Source organism: Daphnia carinata, chromosome 2, assembly GCF_022539665.2.
Source record: "Daphnia carinata strain CSIRO-1 chromosome 2, CSIRO_AGI_Dcar_HiC_V3, whole genome shotgun sequence".
NCBI lineage: Eukaryota > Metazoa > Arthropoda > Branchiopoda > Diplostraca > Daphniidae > Daphnia > Daphnia carinata.
This window is the reverse complement of record NC_081332.1, coordinates 6,362,117-6,388,842: the sequence shown is the minus strand read 5'-3', so window position 1 is coordinate 6,388,842 and position 26,726 is coordinate 6,362,117. Positions and strand designations below refer to the sequence as shown.

The window sequence follows — 26,726 nt, the reverse complement described above, 5'->3', positions numbered from 1 at the left end:
ATAATAAGATACACAAAAAATCCTTTTTTCCAATGATTCCTGTGCCCTGAATATTATTGCAGCCGCTTAATCTCTTCCAAATGTTGAGTGCGACTCATTTGATTTTAGTTACCTCTTCTTGTTGTTTTTTTTTTAAGGCTTTCAATTATTTAATATTTCAATTGGAACACAGAGAAATAAGAAGATGAGGGGGAATAAACGCGAAGGCGCATCGATGTTGTTTCAAGGGATTTGCGCAGCTCTGGCACATTGATATACGAGAAGAAAAAAAAAAGGGGAACTTGTGTCAACATAAAAAGCCAAACTTTTTTTTTTTCGTATTCCCCTCTCATCATCGTGGCATAATTCTTTACACTTTAGGATCGTCTTTGCTCGTCGTCAATGTTTTCTCTTTCTTCTTCCGCTTTTTTTTTATGGTTTATCCCCCCTTTCTCTCCTACGGAACAATGTGTTGAGGGGGCGGGGGGGAGCGAAGCTATTTGTTTAGCTTTCAGCAAAACAGAAATTGTATCGCCTTGCCTCGAATTTTCAACTTGGCAGTTTAAACAAATTTAGTTTTATGAAGGGTGACGTTGAATAAAAACAACGCCCCCGCATAGTTGACGATTTTACACACATGTCCATTCGATTTCTATTGAAGTCTATCCGGAGAAATAAAACGTCATGGGGCACGAGTTCCTTCCTACCGGTGTAACACGGGGCCGGCATGACTCGGCGTGAGAGAAAACAGACGAGAACAGTCTGTGTCTGTTCATTTGATAATTTCGATAGATGGGCGCGACGAACATTGGCCATTGGGAGGGGAGTGAGTCTATACGCAAATCATTTGTGCATTTATTTTCGTGTTCTTTTAAAAACGTATATTATTATCATTTAATTCTTTTTTTTTTTTCAGATCGTACCTAATGAGCTTATCGACGCCCTACCGTCATACCGTGCGACTCATCGATCGGCCATGTCTGCGTGCATAATGAACGCACACTAACCTCCCTGAGAAATAATCAAAAAAAAAAAATAATAATCAAACCAATTTTGCGTGTGTATGTGTGTGTGTGTGTGTGTGTGTCTTTTTTTCCCACATGATTCATAGCGTCACACCATTGTCGATGCAATTTTTATTTTTCTCCCATAATGCAACACCATTTTTCTTTGTTGTTTATCCCCTGTCCGACGGAGCGACATTGAGCGACTTCATCGAGAAGGAAAAGAAAAACTAAAAGGGAATTGACCCTGTGGCTCTGCGTCCGCTTTTATTTTTATTTTTATTTTTTTTTCCTATGTATAAGGTTGCGGTTCTTCCGCCTTCCGGAAGAGGAATGAAAAAAAAAAAAAGAAAGAACGCGTGGGCTATTGTTGCGTGTTTTTAGAAAACGCGAGGAGAAAGGGGGGGGGGGGGGGACCACTATCCGAGTGGGAGCGGGGGCACCACCAAAACGGAAATCATTCCCTTACCCCCGATGACAACACAGCGGTTGGTCCGCTGCCCGTCCCGGTTCTTACCGTCTGTATATTTGAAGCCCGCGCGCTCCGCTTCACCAACGGTCCCCCCCCCCCCCCGTTTCGATCGATATGTATTAAAAGCTATAAGAGAGTGAGGGAGATGGGAGGGGGGGGGGTTATAAATAAAAAAATAAGAAAGGGGAAGGCAGATTCTTGTGACACGGATCAAGAGAGACTTGGTGTGCCGATATATAGCCGTTATTCGCTTGTAAGAAAAATAAAAAAAAAAGGGAATAATATAATAAAAGAGACCTGGCGTTACGAGTTGATCCTGTTGTTATGAAGTCTTCTGTTGGGCGGCCATTTATATACAAGTCGATAAGAATGGAACTTTGAGAGAAGGCGATTGAGCGGAAGTAAAGAGCGCATACATAACTAGCTGACTGGAAAATAAATCTTGGAAAAAGAACCGAGAGAGGCCAAGAGAGAAAGGCGGCCCTTCTTTCAATGAGCTCATTGACACGTTGCGTCCATCTTAATCCGCCCCAGAGGATTGAAACACCAAAGCGTTTCAATGCTGCAAGCGATGTTATCAACGTTCACGGGCCGATCCTTCTGATAAAGTCCACCGTTTCGTCTGTTCTATTACTCTTCCTGTTTTTGTTTTTGTTTTTTTCTTTTCTTTCGCCTTATTTTATTTTTTTTTTTTTTTTTCGAAATTTTTCTTCGGTTTTTCGTGTGACGTACCCTTACACAGCCGATGGAATTGATGAGCCTACCTTCAACGTTGAGGCGGAATTATTACACAGAGAATCTTAACATCTTTTCTAACCTAAAAATTCAAATGAAATTTCGTTTTAATTCTATTGATTTTTATATACCTTATAGTTAAATATCTAAGAAATTCACAAGTTTTTAGCGGTTTGGTGAATTTTCTTTTCCCTGGAAGCGGTTCAACAGACAAATGCCACTCTCAGCTGTTTGAAAAACAATTGAACAAAGAAAGATATGTCAATTCATTTCTGTCTTCAATGGCGCTTTTGAATACTTCGGCTTTAGTGAATAATTGGATCTTTTCCTGGTATCCTTTAGCACCAGATTTTCTTTGTTGGCACAGCAACTGTCAGCCAAAAATCGTTGGTTTAGTCATTTTTGGACGGTGTTGTCTTAGTGTTTAACAAGAAATAGCAACTGCAAAATGATGACGAATCTGTTTTTCCTTTTTAATTTGATACCTTGCGTTTTATCCGAATTGACGTTGTTGGTCGTGAACTACGCAGAACTGGAACAAAGTGGGCGCTCTTGCGTCGACATTCGCAAACCGTTTGAATTCGAAATAGAATCCAGTCTGCACGTTTCCCCATTGCCGATTTTTTACTTTGACATGCCCTTTTTCGCAGGCATTGGTTACGCAACCATTTCTCACATTATCTACCCGCTAGCACGCATAAACAACACAAACAAAGCTAACGTTCTTAATTTTTTTTTAGCTGTCAATATCGGGTCATTGACGACCCTTAAACTGGGCGAGGTTATCTCGAATAGATTCAATTCAATTTTGCCAGCGTACGTCTATTTTGACTATCATAAACGCTTGTCTAACTATAGATGGCCGTGTGATCGTTTACGGGCGGAATGGAAGACAAACTGTGGGCGGACCAATCGCCATTGGTCCTTTTTCTGCGACAACGTAAGTTAGAGTTGTAGAGATTGGGGGCCGAAATGGCTCGGCAAAGAATCTCTAATGGCCCCTACTTTACGCCAATGTCTGATAAACAAAAAAAAAAAAAAAAAAAAAAGAAAGAAAAGGGTGTTTTCACAAAGAAGGCGATGAAGACAACATTTCTTAACTAAACGGCAATGAACGTAACGCCAAAAGACACAGCTGTGCGTAAAAATGGTCCCGACGGTACCGGGAAAATTGAAAGAAACGACGAAATTAATGGTTTTAAATGGACACGATGTAGTGTAACACATTTTTTTTTTTATATATATATATATTTATTTCGAGACACATTTTAGGCAAATGCAAATTAGTTTCCATACTAGAAGATTTGTATTTTGGCACCGCTACAATCGCCTCCAACATGCAGTAAATAAAAAGAAGAAATGTTATTTTGAATGGTTTACATTCTTTTACTGCGGCTCTTCATCGGCTATAAGTAAATGGAAAAAAACCACTCAAAACTTTTCGTTTATGGCGGGTCGGTTTCAAGTTCGTCAATACGTCATGTGAAAAAAAAAAAACAATTTGATCAACCTTCATTCGAGATTTTTTTTATTTTGTTTTCGTGTCAAAGCTGTGATTTTTGCATACACATGATAAAAATTGAAAGAAAAAAATAAAACGAACAACAACGAAGAAAAAAAGGGACGCTGTCCCGCACCCGACGAGAAGAACTGAGATAAGAGATTCTGACAGTTGGGGAGAAAGAGGAAAAGTGAATGCATACATCTACATATCTATGTATTTATAAATATTTGTGGCCGTTTTTTTTCTATTTGTTTATTTCTTTTATTTATTTCTTTTTTTTTTTTCATGGCAATTGCGTCTTGGTTTTTATCCCCTGGTCGCGTACACACGGAGAGAGCGGTGGTGATTTTTCTTGCACGACCCGGAGAAGGCCGCGTGAGAGACGAAGGATAGAGAGAAGTGAGGGCCATTAGCCAATGCCAGAGCACACATGGCGCGTCCCCCATCAGATCAACAACAGTGAACGAGAGACAAGAAAAAATTGTAGAGGGAGCGAAGCGAAAGAGAGAGGGGAAAGAGAAAAAAAAAAAACGGATGAATGATGGCTGCCCGTCTCTGCTCCGTTTAATCACCTGTCCCTCTTTTGTATGTGTATATTTCTCTTCCCTCATTTATTCCTGCTGGTCCTGTTTTGCATCTCCCTGTGACAAATGGCCGGCCTCCTTCCTCGCCTTCGTCTGTTTATTTTCTGTTTTTTTTTTTTTCCCTACGTTTACATTTTCTCACCGCCATCGTTCCACTCGTGACGCATCCGGCTGATCGTCATTCCGTTTCGTGTAAGAAAATAAAGCAGATGAAGTAAAGAGAAGAAAAAAAAAATTTAAATAACACGATGAGAGGAGTGTGAGAGTTAAAATGTTTCGGGAGCGTGCCGACATCTTCGATAATTTGTCGTGCAATTGCCGTGAACGGGCAATTGAGTTCAGCTGCGTCGCTGACGAAGGCGACCCATTTGGACATAACCAATTTTTATGCCAAACTTTATTTATTTTCTAAAATGAAATGATTGCCAGTCATAATGAGCAAAAAAAAAAAAGCCTGGACAAAACTCGATTTTCGTGCGTCTTCACTTCAGTCGTAAATTATCATCATTGGACCGTTTGTGCGAGTGTCGCCCCTTTTTTTTTTCTTTTATTTCACTCACCAGAAGCCAAAAAGACGAAATAATAATAAAAAAAAAAAAAAAAAATAAGAAAACGGTGGCTAGTTGGCTATATACTCATTCTGCACGCTACTTTATGCCGAAGCTCGGCAAACGCACATATTTTCTGTGCGTACGTACTGTATATCTTTTGCGCCATTTAGACGTGCATGTAGAAGGTACGAGTGTAAAAAAGCGAAGTCTTTTTGAAAACTGGCGCGATGAATGCGTGCCTTGTGTGTGTGCGTACTCATTTTTATAACAATCCATATATCACGCCCCGTCTAGAAAAGAAGATTTTGGCACTGGATAAAACACAAAAAAAAAATAAAATAAAATAAAATGAAAACTGGGAAAGGCCAAGCTGTCGCCCGTATACACGTCCGCTCCCTCGAAATTGGGAATTATTTCCACATTTTTTTTTTTTCTTCATCTTCTCTGATGCTTTACAGCTAGGGGTAATAAAATGTAAAAAAAAAAAAAAAAAAAGAAAACAACAAAAAGAAGGGCAAGAGGGCAGTCCTTAACGTTAACACATTATCGTCTAAATACTATTTCAAAATCTTCGCGAAAAAGAAACAAAAAAAAAATATATATATGGGAACCGAAACGAATTCTGTGCACGTCGCATTATAGGTCCTTTTTATTCTTTCTGATTTTTCCTAAGTGAACAGAGCGTGTTTAGTTAACGCTTTTTTTTTGTGTGTGTCAAACTATTTAAGAGCCCTTCTGCGTTTAATTTATTTTAAAAACACAAAAAAAAAAGAGGAGAGACTTCTCTCTTGTTTCGCCGAGTCAATTGAAATCTGGCGCGATAATGGTAACGGCCATCGTTTGTTTGACTCGAACGATGGCCCAGGAAAAAAAAAAGAAGAAATAAACTTGGCATTCCGTCCGTCTTTTTTTGGAGGAGCTGGCCAATGGGTTGAAGCTTGACGGACGATGCCTCTGTCTAACGTCGTCTACAAAATGAAAAAAAAAAAAAAGGACGGTGGAAAGATGGGTTTTGGCGATAACATAACGAGAAAAGTCGGAAAGATGAAGATGGGTTCGCGCGCTACCTGTCGCCGCGTGTTCAGCGCCAATCAGATGACTCTCCGTTTTCTCCCATCTCTGCATATTTCATGGAACTTATTATGTATTTTTTTTTTTAAGGACTGGCGCATATTTTAAAGAAGTAAGAAACAGAAGAGTCACACGAGTGTGATGCGCATTATCAAAGTAGTCGCTGGGTACTTTGTTGTAGAAAAAAAGAAAAGCAAAGGGGGGAAAACAAAATGCTTTTTGTTTTTCCTGTGTGACTTTCTTCGACAACGGGGGAAGAAAAACGAAATGGAACATTCCGCCCTTTTTGCGGCCGATGCTAATCTTTGATTTTTTTTTTCTCTCTCTGTGTCTGAACGAGAGTGGCGTATAAATCATTCTAACGATTGTTTTCAAGTGTATCTGCGTATATATGACTCTGTGTGTCTACGTATTGCGCCTGGTCTCTCCCGCAAAGACGGTGCATAAATCAATCGCTTTTTTTTTCTGAGAGGATAGTCTTGGCACACTTGACGCCCCGATTGTTTTTGCTTTTTTCTCTTCTTCTTTTTTTTTTTTTTGACTTTTAAAACTAATGTTGCTTTGGCTAGTGCGCAACTGCCGAAACAAAGCAAACTGTAACTGGAAGCCCCAAACGTTCCTCTTCTGTTAGCATTTTGCTCGTACGTTATTTTGTTCTCTGTTTGGTTCTAATTCTTCATCCACACAAAGATGTGGAGTGGCTGACAAAGAGTGGGAAAAACTAAGAATTGGCATTGTCTTTTATGAGCTTTATGTATATATAGATTTCCTTTTCTTGTTTTTGTTGAAGATTAGCCATCCAGCCTCGATGAATTTGCTATTAGTGGTAGGCTAAATGAGGGGCGGCCCAAAGATTGAGGAGCTACTGATTAGCTTGCCATTCAGTTGGCGCAGAATAGAGAGAGAGCGAGGACGTGGAAAATGAAGGAGTATAAAAAGGGCTGGCAGAGAGAAAATCATTCGAAATTCCGAGTGCGTTGAGGCTGATCAGGAACTGGCTTGATTAAGCAAATGTTGGCTTGACTGGTGACGAACAATCAAACAGTCCCCCGGAGCTAATTTTCATTCTAAAGCCGCACAGCATGTTCACATCTCAATTGTGGAAAGCAGTGGGTAATCATAAAAAAAAAAAAAAATGTGAAAAAAAAAAAAAAAAAAATTAAATGGTGAAGAAGAAGAATGACAGTGAGCGAGAGATTTGGGTGAGTGGAAACCAGGATATGCATGAGAAACGGGAAAAAGGAGAGAATAAATGGAGGCATAGAGTGAACGAGGGTGGTACTCGGGTACGCGTTGGGTGGACTTGCAGGAAGTGATAGCTTCTCGAGAATAATGAATGAGCCCGGCTCTTATTCAACAAGCAGAAACAGCTGACAAAAGTTTTCCCAAACAGACGTGCATAACACAAAATGAAGAGTCGAAGCGGAGAAGGCAAAAAGAAAGAAAGAAATATACGGAACTAATAGAGGAAGAAAAATAGAAAAAATAAAAAGCGTTTTTGCTTGTTTTAAGGTCAATTGGTAAAAGAAGAGGGTCACATTCTCAACGCGCTGAAGCGATCCCAACTTGTACTTTGAAATGAACGTGAAGCTCGTCGGTCATTATTCTAAATTATGTAAGGGAGGGAGACATGTTGCCAATGCGCCAGCAGATAGTCGTTGCTAAAGTTTGGAATGCTCAGATGTGCAACTCATCCCCAAAGTACGAGGCGTATCGATAAAACTGTCATAGGCACCACAGCCAACTGTGTGTAGTCATGAACGTCACCGCTGAATACCAAATTACAATCACTTTAACGTTCACCCATGATGAACGCAATACTTTTTAACCTTCTGTAATGGAAATCACGTGCATAATTATTCAACGCCTTCTCTTCTTCTCTCTAAATATTTATTCAAAATAAAATGTTTCTTCAACAGAGAGCTGGTACCACGCAAAAAAATAAGCCCGAACATTGGTAGGCACGTAAGCAAAGACTTTGTGAATTACGCATGTTATGTGATGCTTTAAAAATATGACTATTGTACATAATTGATAGTGCGTGGGATGGCGGACGAACTTGTTTCATTAGTCTAACCCAATATCCTATCTAGCTCCCGTTTGTTTTAAACAGATAAATGAACTGTGTGCATTTCTGGGATTTTTTGCGATTGAAACGCACAGTTGTTTGCATAAAATGACGCACTTGGGTGCAGGTGTACCTCTGAAAATACGACCAGGGCCGGTTTAAACGAGAATAACATGGGTACAGTGATTACACCTGAGAACATACAACTGGTGTGTTTATATAAATGATTTACTGTAGATCGGCAGTTCTCATTTCCGGGTTTCGCGCACGTGTGAAATTGATGTAAATCAACGTGACAACGTTCGACAAATGAGTATAAATATCATGTTCAATCGAGATGGGACCATCATCGAGCTTCGTCGCCCAGCCTGGTCTAGTCAAGCCTTTTCTACCGACAACTTGTTCCACCATGCGTTTCTTCGTTTCAATGGTAACCTTCAATTAAGCGGTTATCTATTTGTTAAAGTAAAACTTGTATTTTGTGTAAACGTTTAAATGAAAAACGAATTGTTATGGAATGGAAATCTTTCTTTTTTAAATTTTCTTTTTGATTAAGGTTCTTCTTGTGGCCCTTTGCGTGGCTTACTTCCCAGGAGCCTTTTCGACGCCCATAGGAAATGAAGAGAAAGGTAATGTCCAAAGAATAAACTAAATAGATTGATTAATTTGAATAATGAAACAAAAAACGTGTTATTAGCTGTAATGTTCGATCGTGACACGCTGGAGTCGTTGCAAGAAGAAATCGATAAAACGCCGTGTGACCCTAAAAAGTACAACTTGTGCATTAGCGGACCGCACGGATGCTTTAGAAAAATACCTTTGCCCGACTGCGTCAAGAAATGTTTAAAACAATGTTGAAGTAAGTGCAATTTGAGTTGTTTTGACATTCTGTCGTTTCGAGACGATGTATTTGCATGTCCGTATTATTTTCCTAAGTTTAGCTGTGCCGAACATCTGAACGCAACTCGTGACTAGCAATTACGGACACCGACATTGGTTCTTTCACCTTGATTCTTTAATTCTTTACCTATCGTTTCGTGCATAGAATAAACTGCACTAAAAACATCTAATTAATGTGTTCTTTTAAGAATCACTTCTTATATTATTCATCCTTGACTTTTCTTTATTGATGGGTCACGCAGACCTGATTCACAATCAAGGCGACCCTATTCACAGCCGTATCACCGGTATCAACCAATAAAAAAAAAAACTAAAAAGTATTACACTTTCTCTTGCGTTTTGCCACTCTCGATTAACCTATATAGTCCTCCACGTGAAAAGCAAAAGTCAATTTCACCGATATTAGACTCTAAAAGCAAAACTCGTTAAACAATAAAAACTCTCTTTGTCTCACCTTTTTATTTAATCTTTTCCTAAGAAATAATAAATGATGGAATGAAAAAAAAAAAATTTTAAATAAAAGCATCACGATAGAATAAGAGAGAAACAGAGGGGTGCCAACCGGTTTACCTATTTATTTTTTTCCTTTTATTTAATTTATTTATATATTTTTTTTTTTATTCCACGTTCTCTCGTTATTTGACATCCTTATTCCGAATGAATCGTCGTCTTTTTCGTTCCGGTGCATTAAGGAAAAGTGACAAATTAGATATAATGCGACTGTGTGTGTGTACAAAAATGAAATATCCTTCCTCGCTTCATAACAAGCTTCCTTTTTCATGTTTTCGTGCGTGTGTGTGTGTGTGTGTGTGTGTTCGTATTGGACTGTCCGTGGCGGGGATGCGACAATAAGACGCGGAAGACTTTAACAAAGAAATAAAAGAAATGGAATGAAAAATACCCCCGGATACATGTAAGATGTAACACACACATGGCGTCTGCGCAAAGTAAAAAAAATAAAATAAAATAAAATAAAATAAAAGCCCTAGAAATGCCGAGAAGGTCGACTTTTGGATGGAGACAAATTAGAACGGCTCGGTTGAATGAACCGAAACGGCACGAACGCAAGTCTTGCATTCGTTTTTCTCTTTGGTGCTTGTTTTATTTTCTTTTTTCCTCTTTATCTGAGTACGTGCACATTTTTCTTTACATTTCCGAGTTGCAGTTCAAAATTGCGTTCCATTCGTCTCGTTCCACCCCTTAAACGAGACAAACTCGAATGAAAACTAACTGACGTAGTATAAAAATCATCAAAGAAAAACATTACCAGACATGTAACTATACTGAAAAAAAAAAAAAACGACCTTCTGGAAATAGCAACGGACATCGAATCCGGAGAAACGGAGTCTGTTTGCTCTGCGTCTGCCATTGCGGCGACTGACAGTCGAAAAGTAAAAGAGGGCTCCACTATTCTCCCGCTCGATGAAACGTTGATTTGTTTTTGCCCGTCGTTTACAATTTTGGCACCGAAAACGCTGGCCTGAACGCTACACGAATAGCGGCGACAAAGTCGGCATGAGGTCAATGGCGACGGCACCAAAGTTCGCGTGAAACACACACACATAGAAAAAATAAAAAGAGAATGAGACAAAGTCAAATGCATAAAAAAAAAAGCTACCAAAAAAAGAATTTCCTTTGATTGTAAGCGACGGTTAGGTACATGTGCGGCGGTGCGCCGCTTCACTCGTCTCTTGTCCCGATGAATTGACAGCTGTCCGGAGCTGTATACATCCAGTAAAGGAGTTTTAAAGCATTGTTTGGCAATAAAGGGAGGACGAGTGAAGACGAGAGGGGAAATGAAAACACGCTTTCGTGTTTAGAATAAAATGTAAACGAGTTTTTTTTTTTTTATTTTTGCAACAGACCAGCAGTCAATCCACCACCGGTGACATAAAAGACCTCGCGGCAAAAGCGTTCAGGAGGGGAGGAGGTTTGCTTGCCGCTCGTGTGGGTTAAACCCCCAAAACGTTGATTGTGTGTATCATTGCTGATGTGTGATGGACATAACGTGATCATATTCAATGTCTTCGCCTCTGTGTGTGTGTGTGTGTGTGTGTCTCTTTTTTTTCATATTCTTTTCCCCCCTTCTATTTTGCTTTTTCCAAAATCAGTGAGACGCCCATTTCCCCTGTTGCGCGTTCTCGTTTGACATTTGTAAATATCGTTTTTAAAATCAATATACACAGTAGGCATAAATAATAATACCACACACTGGGGAAAACATTCGGTTGAAATGACTGGCAAGACTTCAAACGCAGCGGGCGCTGTTGATTGTCTAATGATTTGCGAGAAACAGCCGTATACGCCTACAGGCCCTCAATGACATGAGTTGAATCAGATCCGCCCGTGACCCCCTTGACACATCTAGATGCTTACGTAAACAAGAGAAATGTATACACTGTATATATATACAAAAGAATTTTGGAATTCAATCAGCATCGGCTATCGGCGTCCACAGCACTGACAATCTGATCAATCAAAAGCGTTTTTTTCTTTTTACGCCCCTCGTTTCTTGGGTCCCTTCACATCATCTGCCTTTTCATTTAAAAATCGTTTGCGGCTGCCCACCGAAGGTTTGATAACGAGCCACACACAGTGAAAAAAAAAAAAATACACACACTTACGTGATGATGTAATTTTTTTTTCTTTTTGTTTGATCTTTGGGATTGTCTTTCATTTTGTTTTTGCTGTTGTGTGTGTATCTTTGGGGCTTTTCGATCTGATAGATACGACGACTAATATAGAAATGGCTGTCGGCAATGTCGATGGGATGCGTCTGTTTAGGGTTTCATATTTATTAGATTGTAAGCTTGTATATGCTGAATATAGAGACGCTTGTTCTGCGCGATCGTTCCATCACTTTGGGGAAACATTCAGCCGAGTCATTTGTAGGTTTTGATGTATTTATTTTATTTATATTTATTTTTGGGACTTTGGGAGGTTCTTTTTTTTTTCTTTCTTTCGAGCTATAGTTGGCTCTTTTGGAAACCAATTCAAAAGTATCCGAGCTGGAACCGCAGTGACTGCCGCCATGTGTCACTGTCTGCTGGCGGGCGAGTTCCAAAAAATCCGTGCCAGCGCTCTGACGCTAGTGACACTACACACGAAACGAGGCTTCAAACCATCAAAATTATTTTTGGTTGCTTTCCAGCTCTTTTTTTTTTCTCTCCTTTTTTCTTTTATGCATATAATATTTTGTTATGTTGTTTGGAATAAGTTAAATTATTATTATTTTTTTTTTCCTACCCTCGTTTCTCCTTGAAACGTTTGAAATTGAAAAGAGCCTGGTGGCACCATCTTTATTCTACGAACCGTCAAACACGGTTGGAACTGGAGAAAAAAACGAAGAAAGAACGAAGAGAGAGAGAGAAGACGTACGGTAAGGTTGTTTAGCCCTATTCAAAAATGTATAGGATACGAGAGCGTCTATAGATCTGCGGTCGGGCTCGGCTTGTTATATAGGCGGTGTCAACACGATGATTTCTATGCAAGGTTTAACTAAGCAGGATGCAGGATGAAGGGGAGCCAGCGACACATCGACCCCGCCTTGATTGTCTCATCTGATTCCTTCGTTTTTCTTTTTTTTTTTTTCTTTCTCTTTGTTTTTTTTTTATGTATATTTCTTTTCTCCTAATCTGGCCGACCGTATTTCTCTCGTTCTGCGTTGTGTCTGTGGCGTTGGCTCGCCCCGTTGCCTAACGCTCGACAACAACGAGAAGGCGAAAGTCGTTAACGTTTCACAACCCGAGCGAACGTTTCAAAAAAGTGTATGGCACGTACCAGGTGTCGCCACGAGGACCGAATGTTTCTTTCATCCGAGCAGGCCAGTTTACAAGTTCCTCTATCCCTTACGACCAGTTCTTTTTTCTTTCCCGAATTGCAGAGCTTATAATCATTTGGGAAAAAAAAAGATCAACTTCGTTCGTGATAGCTGAATGGGCTGATGAAAACATGTGGGTTCTTGCGTTCGACGTTAGTGAAACATTTTTTTTTTTCTTTTTTCAGTGGCTAAAAAAGATACGAGGTGTCAAATGAGTCTGAACTACACACAGCGGCCGTCTCGGGAATTTCGCCAGCGTGAAACGCTGTGTGTCTGGGAAAATAAAAATAATCAAACGTTCGAAATGAACAGCAGTTTCTTTTTCTTTCCCATCGGTTAAAAAAAAATCAAAAATAATATTTGGTTGGTGATTCACATTTTGCGGGGTCACACAAACGGCGGCATTTAAGGGGCCGAAATGGAAAAAAAAAAAGATCAAGGCAGTGGGCGTATATTTATACGGACCGAGTTCAAAGTCAACCGACGAAATTGTTTTGATGATTTTCTTTTTTCTTTCCTTTCTAAAAGAGAAAAAAAAAATGTCGATAAGAAAATGGCTTTTCGTCAGTTCAGTAGACTGGACGGCGCGCCTCTTTTTATTTCCTCCTCTTGTCAAAATTCTGACTGTGTTATCTTTTCATATTCGGTCTTGATGAAAATCAACGTCAGGCGCGTTCTTTTTTCTTCTTTTTTATTTTGTGTGTGTGTGTATGTGTGTGCAGGCATTAGCAGCCATGTGCGAAAAGGATGAAACCTTTCCCTTTTTTTTTTGTGCCCTTTTAACCATTTCCCTTTGGGCCCTTAGTGATACGGCGCCGAAACGGTCCCACAGCGGCGGAGCGGCACGATGACCAGTCAGCCGGATTCGGTCGAGTGGTATATTCTTCTATGCGTGTGTATGGACGTGTTTGCTTTGTTGTTCATTTGGGCGTGGGTATAATCAGCTAAAGCAAAAAGAAAATGGGTCTAAGAAAAGAATAGGACACAAGGAGGAACCCCCTCTCATGTGTATACACACAGGGCCAGTCATATGTGTACACACGTAGATATAGAAACACGGTGACATGATAACGATAAGCCGACTATATTCCCTTCTTCATTTGGGCAGTTTAGAAATACAAGAAGAAGAAAGGGATTTTCTTTTCTTTCTTTTTTTTTTTTTCTTCTAAAGAATATAAGTCCAAGTTAAATGTCTACTGACTTGTTGACCATACGATTTCGAGCTGTGCAATATGGGAAAAAGCCAGTCCGCCTCTCTGTAAATAACGCAGCCCTGATGAGGGTTTTGCCTTCGATTTCTAAGAAATGTCTAGACCCAATGTCGATGGACCGTTTGATTTTTTTTCGTCGTTTTGGAGGGTTGAGGCTGATGATCTGGTCGGCGCCATTATTTCTCTCTTTATTATCGAGCCATGTGGGAAAGAAAAAAAAGACAACAACCTTCGTTTGTGTGGTTCACATTTTTTTTACAAAACAGAGAGAGAGAGAGATTCTCTCTGTTTGTGGCGGAATGTTGGCTTGGCTGATGGCCGTGGAAGTGACAAATGTCAACTGATTGCTATCGAAGAATTCAATCAAGAGGAAAAACAAGCCAGAAAAGAAAAGAAAATCAATGGAACTCATCTCGTTTCGTCGACTCTTATTGTGTGGCAAGTCTTTTATTCTTCGTGGCACACACTGAATGGAAAAAAAAAGAAAAAAAAAGAGGGACATAGTATAACGCCGTGATTAGTCTTCCCATTGTTTTATACCATTTCATTTTCGTCTTCCTTTCTTCTTTCTTCTTTCGTTTTCGTATCAGTTAGAACTGATAAACTCCGCTCTCCCAGCAAGTTCTTTTAATACACTTCTATTTCTCGTTTATTTTATTTTATTTTATTTTATTTTTTTGGGAAAATGTCGTATGTGTGCGCCCATCAATTGAAAAGTGGCTTTACGTACAACGTGAAAGTCTTGATGTGAAATCGTGATCAATCAAAAGCTAAGCAGCTTTTGTTAGTCAGTTGCACATTTATCACGTCGTTTTGTCTACAACGGCATTGATCGCTAAAAAACGGATTCGTGATACGGGCTGTCGCCATCAATCAATGTCAATACATTTGTAAATAATTAATAATCGTTTAGTTACGTCTAGAGATTCCTGGAGCGCGGCGCGTCTTGCGTAGAACGCGTGCACAGAAAAGAAAAATGACCGATTGGCATCCCCCCCCTCCGAAAATGTTGTGTTTCTTCACGCTCCACTCTCGGCTCATATTCTACGGGTATGAAAACATTTCTCTTTAATTCTTTTTCACTGTTCGTACAGGCCTCAAGACACACATACACACACACAAAAAAACAACAACATCCATTTCAAAAATAAGAATAAACAAAACTCTAAAACATAATCAATTCGTCCCGCTATAGCGTTGGGTGTGGGTTTCGTACTGTACATACAAGCGTGTTTAGTGGAGCGTGCCTCGTTTTTCGATGGACGGGATGGATCGATCGATCACCGACTCACACACACGCGGCCAGACGTACAGATACAAGCGCAGAATCAATGGGATATATACGTTTTTTTTTTTTTCTCAACATTGGCTCACGTTTTTTGTTAGTCAGAGCAAACAAAACAAACCTTTGGGGAGGAGAGATGGACGTTCAATATTAAAAAAAAAAAAAAAAAAAAAAAAAAAAAAAATGAGTGTGGACCCCGTTCAGTCCGGTTCTTGGCTGACATCGAATTCGTCCACTGATCGCGTGTCAGGGTGGGATGGGCCGTTCGGGAAGAATTCCCATAGTGTTTCGTGATTGAATAAACCTGTAGCCCAACGGAATTTATTTTTCCTTTAACCCAGTCCATTTCGAATAAGTCTGTAGCTCACAATTCTATGGAATTCATTAAGGCCGTCATTCTGAGGCCATTTGGTGGTCATTACCTTGACTACCTGCTGCGTTGGCCCTATAAGACTTCGCTAAGCTCGTCTATTTCTATGGGGCTGATGGGCCCCGGCGGGCTCTTCTACGTTTCTCGTTCACTGGTGCTGTTTTGATGCGAGCGATTCGATCTGCCGTGTCCGCAAGGAAGGTGTATTTCGCTACACAGAGAGAGAGAGAGAGAGAGAGAGAGAGTTCTCCTAATAGTTTCCTCTTTTTCTTTTTTATATAAGTGGAAATGGTTAGGGAGGGGGGAAATGAAAGAAGGACTAGAGGAGCTTTTGTGGGAGTGTGTCAAAAGGTTCCTTCTCTCTCTCTCTTTTTCACTCACTCTTGATGGGTCTCGGTTTGAAGATTACGATCGACTTTAGTGGGGCTGGAGAGAAGAAAACTAGCAAGAGGTCATCTAACTTGTGAAGGCTTTTCTTTTCTTTCTTTCTTTATTTTTCACTTATTCTTTCATTTTCCATCGTTCCTTCATTCTTCTGAGAAGACGAGGTGACAAGGCCAGCAGATGGAATAAAGAAGGTGCCGGTGGAAGAGGAAGAAAAAGACCTTGTTCGCGTCGCAATCGTACCTTATCCTTCTTCTTTTCTCTCTTTGGAGCACGTTGTTGGACTGTAGCTAGTGCTAGCTGCCTCGTCCATCAAGCCGGAGGTGGAAACGGCCGACATGTCAACACAACAGTCGGCCTTTCTCCCCCTTTTTTTTCTCTCTCTTTTATTTCTATGTCCTTCTTCTTCTTTCCGAGAATCGCCATCTTCATATAGTTAAGGCACTGTAGATCGTCGTCATATAGCGCGCTCCAGTCGAGGAAAACAAGTTCTTTTTTTTTTCTTTTTTATATCGATGATAATCGTATAATAAATCTGGCACAGGTTCTTTTTTTTTTTTGTCCTCTTTTTACTTTGAAAGAATTTTCTTTTCTTTTATCCTATTCCCTCTTGAGGACTTGTAAACGTATATACAACACTGTCAGAGAAAGAAGAGCTTCGTTCTGCTTGAATGTTGCCAAAGACAATCTTAGTTTTTCCTCCGATCGTTTGTCCAAAGCGATGGGGTTGATCTTTTCACGCAACGGTGAGATAGAACTGGGTTAAAATCACTCGGTCGATTGAGTGTAGTGTTGATTTCACCGGCCCCTTCGTGATGCGATTTTTGTTTTATTTTCAGTGGAAATGTTCTTGGGAATTTTCCTTTTGTTTTTTTTTGTCAATAAAAACTCGTTCTGAAAAACGTTTCGGCACGTCCACATCGTCGAACATAGATTGCATGCAAATATTCTCTTGATTTTGTTTGGAATTTTTATTTTATTTATTTTTTTTTTTACATGCCGTTTTCCAAACTCTGACAGTTCTGCGGAAAGCTGAAAATGGGTTCTCTGTAATTCGATTCGTAATCTTTTGAAGTACGCCAGAGATTTTTTTTTTTTTTGTTTCCCGTTTATTTTTTCCTTTGTCAACTTCAGAAATAAATATCTTTAACGCTTTCCTTTTTTTTTTTCTTTTTTGTGCAATGCAGCCGGAGAAAGTTGAACCCGCACTGTCCTTTTAAAATTTCGTTAAAATTTCCCGCCGTCTCATTCCACGGTCCTAAATCTATTGCAGTAAACCTTTGGGTTGACTTGCCTATCTTGATTGTAAGCCGTATTTGTAGCTTTTTTTTTTTTTTTTTTTTTTTTAAATTGTATGCACATGGGAACATTTGAATCTTTTCCAGCCGGTCTTTTCCTTTTTATTTTTTTGCGTCATGTGAAATCTGGGTTGACTTCTTATACACCAAAATGCGATACGTTTGAATTGGCGGCAATCTAGGCCATCCCGAAATGGTATCGCTTTCCCTTTTTTTCTTATGTGCGTGTGCGGTACAGATAATAAACATATTCTGTGTGCATGCACACATACCGTATACATGTTTTTAAACCAAAAAAAAAAAAAAAAAAAAAAAAAAAGGCAAAAGATAAGAAGCGAAGCTATCAGAGTGTCGTCCGCGGGCGTTCAATTCCACGTCAAACCGGCAACGTCGAAAGAAAGTTAGCGAGAAAAAGAAGAGAGTCAACAAGACCAATACCAATAGACTGATAAAAAAAAAAAAATAAAATAAGAACCTTATTTGTACACACACACCCACACACACACACACAGATATACTGTACATATATATTGCGCCATCGACAGGGACGGGTAGGATGTACACTTACACCGGCCGAAAAACGAAGGCAATCGTCAACTGAGTTCTTCTTGCCGAACTAGCGGCCACAAAAAAAAAAAAAAATAAATAAGAAGCAATAAGTCTACGAGGGAGAGAGAGAAAAAAAAGGAGATAAGACAAGCCGCAGTGCAAACAGAAAACGTGACCTCGAGCCCTGTCGCTCAAAAGTAAGTGCGTGATTTCGTTTGCTTTCAACATCTCTGGAACGTTTAATGTTCTGCTGGCAGCCCCCCCCGAAAAAAAAAAAATGCGGCAGGGAGGAGGATCTCTCGGAAAAAAAAAAAAAAAACTCGTTGATGGTCGGGATAGTCGTGCAGGGAACCATTGAATCGCATCAACAACATAGATTTCAGCCAGGTCATCAAGCTGGACTTTTACAGCTGCTGCCTTTTGCCAGCTCTGAAATAGGACGCATATACTCTCGTCGAATTATCATAAATTCGGAAAGAAAAAACGAAAGAGCTCTTTTTTTTTTTTATTCCTCTTTGGCCTCTGATTCTTGAGGCTTTTTTTTTTTTTCATCGGCAAAAAAAAAAAAAAAAAAAAAAAAAAAAGGCCTCGGACTTCTACTTTATTACACCGAATTCAATCATAAATTCTCTTCTTGGGTGAGAACGTTGGGCTATGCGATGTATAGCTCAGATGGGGCACACTGTTTTGCGGCTATTCGCTTAGCCAAGATCGATAGACACCGCGTTTTTTTTTTCTTTCTACAAACACATTTTAACAGGTTATATTCTTTTATTTTATTTTAGTTTTTATATGTTTTTTTTTTTTTTTTTTTTATTTCTTACGGGCATGATATGATGTTAAAACTACCTGTCTCTCTCTGTCCGTCCACCTAAAACTGCCACTGAGCGTTTGGCAGTGGGGAAATGACCGGAGCTGCCGCTGCCGTATAGTTAGTTTACAACGCGTGTAATATACTGGTTGTGCTTTGCATTATAGTCTTGGTCGTGTGTGGGGGTATAAATCTACTGTGCAGTGGAATGGGAGATTTCGAAGACGTGACAAAATCATGGCCAACGTCTACAAATGTTATGAAAATAGGTTGGAAGCTACGACCGTTTGCAATCCTTTTAGATGGAAACAACTTGCATTTTGTTTTGTTTTTTTCTGAAATGCAAAACGAGTAAATTGGAATTTTCTTTTTAAATTGTCCGCTGTAGTTTGAATAAACGAACGACTGTGTCATTAAAACAAGTCATTTAGAAGACAAATGGGACAGTTCCTACATTACATTTGCTTGATTCGTTTTCTTTTTTTTTTTAGCCTATTTTCAAAGAGAGGCTCGTTAAACCGTTTCAAAGACGCTTTCGTATATAAAAGAGGCGCATGTAAATGAGTGGCTAATGAGGAAATTACAGAAAAATGTCGAAATCTTCGTAGGGAATAGAAAGAATATTCGTCGGACCTTGATTGACTTATTTGACATGAGTTCCCTGATGTTATTACGATGACTTCCGACATTCAAAAAAAAAAAAGCCTAATCCACTCTGGCGTTTCGTTCGGAACATAAGTCCCATAAGCATTTTTTTTTTTCTTCGCAACTGTTTATGATTTTTATTTCTATAAATATATTTTTTTTTTTTTTTTTTCGGGATCGTCTATGGAAAAGCTGAGGAAATTCCAATAACGATGCTATCGCTCTTATTCGGACAGTTTGCTTGAACTACAATTTTTTTTACATGAAAGAGGCTATTATGCGTCCGTACAGAACGACAGATGAATCCATCTACTTCTGATGACGTCAGCTGTCGTGTCCCATTTCTCCCAACATTTTTAGATTTTTTTTTTTTTTTTTTTTTTTACTCCATCTTCCGCCAGATGAATATTGACGAGGCTCGTGTCTTTCGGGCTTCGAACTTGTGTTGCGTCAATTTAAAAAGAAAACAACACCCACAACTTTATTTCTACATACATCACGTGTTTTCTAAAAAAATATATGTGTGTTTCCCTTTTTTTTCTATAATTGACGTCACATGTCCTGTTCTGTTACACATTACGTCTATAGCTCTCTCACTTTTTGTCCATGTCTCATTTTTCTTTGGGTCTTTTTTATTTTGTTTAATTTTTTTTTTTAACCCCCCGTCTTGTTCCAACTTTTAACTCTGTTCTTCTTTTAACAGAGAGAGGCGTGTCTGTCATTTCAGACCGCGCGCCCATCGACGGCCGGCCCGGAACCTCCCCAGAAGCCACCCGGGTCTCGGCAGTCGTCCATCCGTTCGTCCGTAAAAACCGAGAGGCCGTCTGACCTGTCGACTGTATTACATTTACTGTATTTCAACACACTACAAAAAAGAAAAACGCATAAAAAAAAGGGGGGGGGGGAGTTATAGGGAGAGATGGATAAAGGAAGATACACGTTCACGTAAGATTTATACATCCATCTTCTATAGATATATAGAATATATACACACATACACACACACACACACACACAAGAGTCGTTGTTCTTCCTATCTGCATCGCACAGCCCCTTTGGGGGGAGGGCAAGAAAAGAAGGGAAGAAGAAAAGGAGATAAAAAATAATAATAATAAAATCCGACAAGACAAATGGTAAGCCATAACCTCGGCTTGAACTCTTTTCCCGCTTCGTTTCGCCCTCCCCCCCCCCTTTTTTTTTCTTCTTCTCTATCTTCCTCTACGTCTACGTGTGTGATGGTGTCTGTGGCTTTTAGTAGTCGGAGACACTCCCCATCTTTCCCAAAGGAACAAGGTGGAAAAAAAAACTTTATACAAAACGTAAAATAGAAAATAAGAAAAGAGAAACGATGGTAAAATAGAAGGCAAAAAAAAAAAAAACACAAAAAAAAACAAGAAGATCTTACCGATCATTGCCATTATCTAAAGCCATTCCGGTCATCGAGTCTCTTTTGTTCGACGCGTGTTCAGGTTCTTTTTCTTTTAGTTTCCTCTTTTGTTTCGCTCGTCTACTTCACTATGAAGTCTCCCACTCACTGCGGCACCGTCGCGATTCAATTACGCACGCAGAGCTCTCTATCCTTCTACGCTTTTATTCGGTTCTGACCAAAAAGGAGAGAGAACAGAGCGCAACACAAATTGCCTATAGCCAAAAAAATGACTCATAATCATAGAGCGTATTATGGTCTCGTGCAAGTCACGATTTCCATAGAGAACAATACCATCGCCATTCCCCCCCTTTTTTTTTTTTTTTTTTTTTTGCTTTTGCCCCGACTAGGTCCTAATCAAGCACAAAGCAACAAACTGGAGAAGAAGAAGAAAAAAAAAAGAAGCTTCAAGTGCTCGTTATTGCCATAGTAAAAATTGAGCGTGATTGAATGGCCTCGTCATCATGTTCATCATGCAAGGGGCTATGTGTTTGGTCACAAACGAATTGCTAGATTGCGAATCAGGATTGTATGCGTCACACTAAAAAAAAAAAAAAGAAAAGCGCTTCTATTATTATTATTATTATTATTTTTGTAATCTCTTTCTTGTATTGGCATTTTTACCAAAGAGGACAAGCACATCCGGATGAAAAAAAAAAAAAAAACCAGCAGAAATTAGAATGGCGTAAGACGGAACTCGGGAGGGAAGTTAGAATTTCCGCCGACATTCATTTGAAACAAAAAATTAGTTTACAAAAAAGAAAAAAACAGCTGGCATCCAGCTGGTTGTGTGGCGTCAAAAGCGGACAATCCAGTGCGCGGGTGTTGGTATAGTTAGTCGGTTGCCTGTTTCTCTTTTGTCCATCACCGCTAGACCATCAGTTCTCTCATTCCCCACAGTACAGGGATAAGTGGTTAATTAGACAGTTGCGCCACAACGTCGGCCATGATGATCCGCTAGCATTGCGCTATATATTCCTGGACGGGCGTAGCTGAACGAGTGAATACTAAAGAAGGGGCTTCTAAAAACGAAAAAAAAAAAAAATAATAATAAAACATTTTTTTCTTTTTTGTCTTCGGTTGTGGTGGATGGTGGAAGGATCTACGCTCTAATCCATCATTGATGAGATAATGTATGCCACCCTCTCTTTTTCTATAGTTCGTCGGCTGGCCACACAAACCTCTCGAAGAGCAGCCGAGAGAGATGGAAGAGGCTTTTAATTGACGCCGATCCGTCTCCATGCGACTGCGGCTGACACATCCGCCGCTGCCGCCGCCGCCGCCGTCAGATATCGATTGATATTCACCCTGTTTGATATTTCTGGCTTCCATTTGCCTCCCTGCCCGAAAAAAAAAAAAGAGGAGTCAAGAGGAACAAAAAGGAGGAGCATATTAATATGTATAGATAGATGCAATATAAATATGAATAAAAAAACAACAACCGAGAATGAGTCACGCTGTGTGAGAAGGAGGCGCTTTTTCGATTTTGATATCATTTCCTCCCCTATAAAAATAATGTATGGGTATAACGGGCCGTGTAGACGAGGCGCAGAAGCGACGGGCGTCGACAGAAAACTGTCTTAATGCGCCACACTATGCACGGCTCATTGCCCCATTTTTTTTGCGTGTTCGTTTCCTTTTATTCTTCTGTCTGAATCCCTCACTTATTTCCAGCAGACAGAGAGAGAGAGAGAGACATGATGATGATGTCGAATATTATTATACCAATTCTTCGACTTGTCGTTTTCATTCAGATTCGGGAATAAATTCAATAGGGCCGCCGATGCGTTTGATGCTCGCAATCGGCGCTCTCGCGCTTCATGGATTGTAAGCGATTTGCAACGCGAGGGCGTCTCATTTCTTCCAGCAGCGCCAAAGACACAGACATATATACATCGCACAAAGATAGTAAAATATATAAAAAAAAAAAAAAAAAATATTAAATATATATCGTTGAACTATATAGGGAAGAGCCAAAAAAAAAAAAAAAAAAAAAAAAAAAAAGGGAGGACGACGAATGTCATGTCAAGAAAAGGAAAAGAAAAATCCAGTTGGCCGAGCACTTTCTTTTTTTCGATCCAGCGGGCGAATATGTGAGATATACGTATTTTGATATCTAGATGAAAAATGCGAACGCGGGGGGGGGGGTTAGAAGGTATGATATGCACTACATTTATATCTATCGTCGTGTGATGCATTCGCGCAGCCTACTCCAATAACGCTCCATTGGAGCCATTGATTAAGAACGCAGTGAGTCTATCTATCTCATCTATTGGCGTCTGTGTGTGTGTGTGTGGCGTTTCCTCCATTTATTTTTCTTGGCCCATTCTATTTGCTCGTAACTAACGTTGCTGGCCCGTTTTCGCTGTTCTACCGTTAAAAAAGAAATGCGTATAGTACGTAGGGAATAGTAGCTAGTCGTATAGATGTCTTCTTTGTGTGTTCGTTTCTTCTCGTCCTCTCATTTTCTTATGTACATATATATACATATATATACGTAATCTGTAAGCCTGTGTGCGAACGAGTCCGTTAAAAGATTTGATCGACTGGAAAGATGACAGCCAGCTATCGACTTCAATCAACTCCCTTTATTCAACCCCCTCTGGATTTATTGCGCCCGCCTTTGTGTAGGCCATTGTCCTGTCGCTACGTAACGCAACGAGACCTACGTAATGTATAGATATTACTAATGTTGAATGTCGCATTGCTAATGAGCACTCTCCATCTCCCTTCTTTTTTTTTTTTTTTCTCTCCCTCTCTCTCTCTTTTCGCTCCGTCTAACACTCATCTATTTCGTATAGCTCTTTTCATATAGAGCAGGTTTTGATCTAGATCATAGATGTCGAGCCGTCAGAGTCACGTGACGTACACATACACCGCTCCCGGCGCCATATTCAAAGACGCACGCACACAGTTTCTTTCAAATAAAGCTTTTTATTTGTGCTCCCCTCTCTTTATGTGCTGAGTGCACTGGACCTGAATTTCGTGTGATGGGCTAGCCGAGTCATCGTGATTTTCCTGCAACCCTATTGTCACTCGAATTCGAATGGACGTCAGTTCTGTTTAAACTATTCGAAAATGATTTTTATTTTGAAAGGTGAAAGCGGTTTTCATTTCGATTGCGTATTTTAAAAATATGGAGGGGGGGGTATGTAAAAAGGTAATTCTACGGATACTTTGTGCGTGTAATCTAAAAAGGAAAAAAAAATCACTTTTTTCGGGAAAAAAAAAACGTCAAAGAAAAAGAGGAAAAGATAAAATAAAAACGAGTCAACAATGCACGCAATCCGTTTCCAAGGAATCAACAACACACGCACGAAAAGAAAAGAGAAAAAAAGTCGCATCCGGCCCTGATATGAGCGACTCGCCGCTCTCGAAATAGATAATACGTTACTGCGGAAGTTGTTGTTTCCCATATAAACTCGCCCGAGAAGAAAACGTGGACCGGAATTGACATTTTTTTCTTTGAAATTTTATTTTGTTTTGTTGGCTTTTTTTTTATTTTTAATATTTTTATTTGTACTACTGGCTATAACACATGCTGTTAGAGGAACATTCTTTTTGATAGCGTATAGTCCGTTACCCTGCAATAACCCGTAATCGAGATGCCGGACATTAAAAGACAAAAATGCTAGAGACTTAAAAAAATAATAATAATTTTGTTTTTGTTACAAGGGGAGAGAACAAGGAGGATTGTCCTGTTTCAATTTCAGCCGGAAGAGCAGTAAAAACAAAAGCCTAAATTTATTTCCGAAAATGAAAAAAAAAAAAAAAAAGGAATGTAAAAACCCCAAAAAAGAATAAAGAATAAAAAATAAAAATACCTCCGGTCATTTACGATGTGGAGGAATGTCAATTTCGTATACAGTAGGAGGGTATGGAACATGTTATTACCATAATGTATACGCAGCCGTTCTTCTTTTGGGCAAGCGGGGTCTGGTTAACAAATCCGCAAAACTACTGTGCCACTGTCTGGCCTTTTAATTTTATTACTCAACAGTTTTTTTTTTTGTGTGTGTGTGTGTGTGTCTGTGTGTGTGTTTGTTCCTAAAAACTTTTGCGCGAGTCCGGGACTTGTCAGTACAGGACTGGGCGTGCGAGTATCTCGCAGAGCCCGCCAACAGATTTACAGCAATCGGATAGATTTATGCACATCCGCCTCTCAACACACCGCGCCCATCCACCTCTGCGGTTCCCTTCCTTTTTTTTTCCAGCAGCAGTTTCTTTTGCTTCCCCCCCCCCTACATCGGCTTGTATATTTATATACACACACACACATCTCGTGCAGTTTGCAAACACACACACAGCGGAGGCTGTTATATTGTAACACTTCATTTTGCCCCTTTTGTTATCCTTAGACCATTTCCGCAATGTTTTTTTCGAGGGGAGAGGGCCGCCTCTTGACGCTGAACTTCTCATGTCGCTTTTGTTTTTTAGTGAATTTTTTTTTTTTTTTTTTTTTTTTTTTTTACGAGCTGCTATTTGAAAAACCGCTTCAAGCAGCCGTTGGGTCTTCAAGTTTGAAACAGCCAGTTTCCTTGTGTGTTTGTTTTGCGTGTCTGTCGAATCATCTTCAAGTGTGTAACAACGCAGAGAAGGCGATAAGGACGACGCCCAATGCCGCCGTTGAGTCGCCAAGCCGACCAGAGCGACCCCGAATGTGTCATCGGACTGGCAACTGTTAGATTGAAAACCGAGAGAGAATGAAAAGATGTTTGAAATAAAAACGGCCTTTTTTTAACACACACACAAACTGAAAAAGGAAGAAGAAGAAAAATGACCGGAGAAGACAAAAAAAAAAAATAATAATAAAAAATAAATCAACAAAATGAAATTGAAATTTTTTTTTTTTTAGTATGAAATGATTTCCCTTTGGTACCATTTTCTTGTTCTCTGCTGTTTCTTGAATTTCGAACGAAGAAAAGCGATTATTCGTCGGGTGCGTTCATGTAGCGCTGCACATCGGGGAGTTGTCGAAAGACATCAAATATGAGCCGATATAACTGTACATAATATGTACAACACACACATGACGGCTGGCTAGTGGGTTCAAAGATCAAATTGAATTCCCTAGCTGGAAATTCGGCCGTCTCTCTAAAAAAAATATACATATATACACACCACCATTTTTTAAATATTTTTTACTGCCATTTTTCAATTCGTTGTGTACGGAAAATGAAAACAAAAAAAAAACTCAACCAGTTTCCTTTGAATCCTTCAAGCGTTTTCGCTTTAAAAAAAAAAGACATTTTTTACCGCGAAAAACAAAAATGAAATGGAAAATAAACAAATCGAAATGCAAGTGGATCTTTGATTACATCTGTTCGTAGGAGGGCACACATATGAAGAGCTGGCACGTCTCTGGCCAATCGATTACTAGTCGTCCATTATTAATTCCGTCCCCTCTTTTTATTTTTCTCTAGTTCTCTCCTTTTTTCTTTTGTTGTTATGTTTCTCGTTACTCGGTTACGACCATCCATCATTTGTTTGTGTTGTTTTTGTGTCGCAAAGCAAAATTGCGGCGCGCGGGCCGCAGAGTAATGGAAGCAATCATAATACCGGTGCCACGAAGATGTCTACTTTGGCTTTGGCGGGGCGAAAATGTTAATGCAATATGCAGATCGCAGTCGGAGGGGAGGATATCGTAGACAGAGAGAGAGAGAGAAAAAAAAAAAAGAGACAAGTTGACGAGTTATTTGTCTCCATAAGACAACATTCTTGGACTACCGGTTTCACAGGGCTCCTCTTCTATTCCAGGGGGTAGGAATGAACGAATAGGTATGACGTTTTTGTGTTCCAAACTATGTCAAAGAATGTTTTTTTTTTTTTTTTTTTCTAATACACATTTTTATTCTTTGCTGTTATATGTTAACTGTAGCAATGTAACACTCGGTATTTGCTGTACCGAGGAAATTTATTTTTAAAGAAAAATTTAAAAACGTGACGGGAGAATATGGGGCGGTATCTGCATGGCGACCCTATCTGCAGCCCGTCTTTTTTTTTTCTCTTTCTCTTTTATCTTGCGAGTGTATCTGGTTACCGAATTGCTTGCAGGCCTT

The 26,726-nt window shown here is 39.6% G+C and overlaps 1 long non-coding RNA gene across 2 annotated transcripts; it reads left to right on the top strand.

The window, feature by feature from the left end:
- Positions 1-8,309: 8,309 nt before the first annotated feature.
- LOC130686586 (uncharacterized) lies at positions 8,310-9,038 on the top strand. 2 transcript variants are annotated; one of them, XR_008999928.1, is made up of 4 exons: positions 8,310-8,398; positions 8,525-8,597; positions 8,666-8,827; positions 8,910-9,038. It is a non-coding gene; the product is annotated as an uncharacterized LOC130686586 (long non-coding RNA). The 2 variants fall into 2 exon arrangements; XR_008999927.1 differs by having other exon boundaries at positions 8,905-9,038.
- Positions 9,039-26,726: the final 17,688 nt, after the last annotated feature.